Source organism: Hippocampus comes, unplaced genomic scaffold (assembly GCF_001891065.2).
Source record: "Hippocampus comes isolate QL1 unplaced genomic scaffold, H_comes_QL1_v1.1 scaffold17, whole genome shotgun sequence".
Classification (NCBI taxonomy): domain Eukaryota; kingdom Metazoa; phylum Chordata; class Actinopteri; order Syngnathiformes; family Syngnathidae; genus Hippocampus; species Hippocampus comes.
The window spans coordinates 2,405,778-2,409,188 of NW_017805002.1; the positions used below are offsets into that span (position 1 = coordinate 2,405,778).

General features: G+C 43.7%; 1 protein-coding gene across 1 annotated transcript in view; it reads left to right on the plus strand.

Annotated features, from left to right (window-relative positions):
- Positions 1-3,411, plus strand: part of LOC109507780 (metabotropic glutamate receptor 4-like) — a 250,799-nt gene that overhangs the window by 648 nt on the left and 246,740 nt on the right. The gene's annotated exons all lie outside the window — the stretch shown is intronic.

Here is a 3,411-nt window from a genome sequence, read left to right on the forward strand (position 1 = left end):
CACACACACACACACACACACACACACACACACACACACACACACACACACACACGTTACATATTTCCATCTCAACAACCCTGAAACAAGTTGAGTCATGTAGGTAAGCACCCTTAATGGATGGTTCATCTATAGTAAAATTCCAAGTATTCTGCCTATTTTCGTGTGCCACATTTTGGCTGGTGAACACAAGTGGAAACGGGAGGATGAGTGTGTGTGTGTGTGTGCGTGCGTGCGTGCGTGCGTGCGTGCGTGTGTGTGTGTGTGTGTGTGTGTGTGTGTGTGTGTGTGTGTGTGTGTGCAAATCAAGCTATCGTAAATCCTATAAAATCATCACAGTCTAAAATAAAACTGTCCCATAAATCCCCATAAAGATTTTGCAGGTTGGAATGAGACTCCATGATTCTAATAAGCGTTGCGTTAGTTTAAAGAAATGTACAGGAGGTTCCCAAGCTGAGAATACAAATCAAGAGGCTGTTCCTAGAATGAATTCTTCATAAATCAGAACACATGTCATTTCAATCTATAATTGCCATGCATATGTAAACGGTGAAGGAGAAGGAGGATAGAGAGAAGTAATTGTTGGTGAGAGACAGACGTGACCTCATCGCAGGAATGTTCTTTGGGGAGAAGAAGGCTTCCTTCCTCTTCTCATCATAAATGCGTGTTGAGGTGTGAATATGGAGCGGTGTCGCTCGCCGTGCGTCGCGGCAAAGAAGGGGAACTATGATACTGAACACTACGATGTGGCGCGTGGTTAAAAACACGGCATTTTACAAACATTTATGGACGTCGGTCAGCGTTTGTATCTACGAATGACCTACGTATGACGAATGACCTCTTGCACAGAAAATCTGTGTAAAATGTATGCAGGTTAATCATATGAACAACCCAATCCACAAAAAGATGGAGGTTAAAAGAAGACTACTATAAATCACCTCAAAATTTAAAAAGAAGACATTATTTTACAACCTAAGTTTTTAAAAAGTCCGTCCCCAATAAGTCTTTGGCTAAATTCTTTGAGTTTCGTGAGAAAAAGACACCGTGTGAACAAGTCAACAAAAGCATTTGGCTTGTATCGTTTCTGTGTCTACGTGATCGGGTTCACACCTTTTTTCATTCGAAACGAGGCGATTTTGAGACTGACGAATACCGTCACAAAACAAGCCTAGAATTATTTGTCACTGTCAGTCACCACTAGGTCATCGTGTGGGAGGTACTTTTTACTGCTGACTTCAATTTTAAGAACAGAACTACAACTTGAAGTGCGAATGTTCAGCCAATTAAAGAGTCCCTTTTTTTAAATAAAACTACCGTAAATCCTCGATAATCTTCTTTCTTCTTCTTCTTCTTTATTGATCCGCTTATCGTCACAAGGGTTGCGGTACATGCTAGAGCCTATCCCAGCTGTCTTTGGGCAGTAGGCGGGGGACACCCTGAACCGGTTGCCTGCCAATCGCATGCCTCTACAATCTGTACAGGTTAAAACAGGACTACCATAAATCGAAGAACATCAATTCAGATTAAAATATGACGACTGTGAGTTTGTAAAATCTGCACTAGACTTCTTTAAATTGCATAAGTTATGCAGGTTGTAATAAATCTACGGAAAATTCAATCAGGTTGCACAGTTTTGAAAAGGCTGCAAAAAATAATGTAGAAACTGTGCAGGCTCAAATAAAATTACAGTTCTACCCGCTCCGCTTAAAAATTGTGCATGTTGGAAAAAGACTACCGGTGTCAGAGAAAGACGAACATGTATCCATCAAAAGTCATGCGGCAAGGAAACCGTAAATTCCCTCAAATCTGCACAGATCAAAATTAAACTCACATGAATCCCATTGAAATCGTGCAGGCTCTCTTTGTGAATTTGAAAACACAGAGCCAGTGCATTGTGCCACAATGAAGACACATCCAACAATTAAGTTCCATAATTGGAACAAGTTGGCGCTGTGATTCTGTCGCGTGCCGTCCCCCAGACGTTGCGGAACGCGCTCGTTCACTCATGAATATTCACCAGCTCGGGTGCCTTAAAGGAGAGCAACATTGAGCACAATGCACCCCCTGCGCCCACAGCTCGTCTAGTTTGCCACTTTGTCCACTCCACAGGTGCGACCCGGAGAACGGAGTGGGCGCCTCACCTACTTGAAACAAATAAACCCCTCCCTCAAATAAATGTCTCTCTTTTTCCATTTGTGAAAAAAAGTGCCAGTTCCCAAATGCTACCATAAATTGACAACACGACATAGTGAACAGAAGAGTCTGTTGTGTTGCAAACCAAAAACAGCAGCACCTACAGAGAAGGGGTTAAATCGTGTTTCAATTGGAGAAAAGTGAAGAAACTCACCTGTAAAGAATTTCCTACGCACCCGCGAAGTTTAACGTAGTTGATTGTACCACGTTGGACTCGTGGTTGGTTAACACGTCTGCTGCACACGTTTTGCTTCCTTTCCTCAGACCTTGCATCCTTCCTTTCGCCTGTTTGTGTGCAACACTGCTTAAAAACTCTTTCTCGATTCATGTTGTGCGATCATCTTTTTGCCATTCATCACGGTGGTACATGAATACACACAAGTGTCAAACTCAATGCCTGGTCTGACACGACGTCATTTTATGTGGCTCGCAAACGCAAATTGCAGTATGTGCATCGACTTCATGTTTCTTGCGAAAATGCCTAAAGCGCAAATTAGTCTTCAGTTTTACAAATGTTGAGATATTGCAGCCATTTTTTGTCACCAATTCTCTAACTGTTTTTACAAGCCTCTGATTTCAAAACCGGCAGCCCGTTGGTCCAGTGGTTAGTGCGTCGACCTCACAGTGCAGAGGTAGCGGGTTCAATTCCAGCTCTGGCCTTCCTGTGTGGAGTTTGCATGTTCTCCCCGAGCCTGCATGGGTTTTCTCTGGGTACTCCGGTTTCTTCCCATATTTCAAAAACATGCATGACAAGCTGATTGAACACTCCAAATTGTCCCTGGGTGTGAGTGTGAGCGCGCGGATGGTTGTTCGTCTCTGTGTGCCCTGCGATTGGCTGGTAACCGGTTCAGGGTGTCCCCCACCGACTGCCTGAAGACAGCTGGGATAGGCTCCAGCACCCCCCGTGAAAGCGGATCGGAAAATGGATGGATGCATGGATGATTTCAAAACTATTCATCAATTTGTTGCGGGTGACAAGGTGAGGCGATCATACATTTGTTTGGGTTTGCTATCATAACAGCCCTCCAAAGGAAACCATAACTACAACGTGGCCCCCAAAATTGAGTTTGACACCCTTCTTCTCAAATAATAAATACTGTACGTTTATTTGAAAAAGTGTATTGGTCCAACCTACAGTATTTTAAGTTGTTTGGTGGAACAAATCGTATGTTAACACTTTTTTTGGAGGGGGCGGGGGGGGGGGGGGGGCGGGGGGAG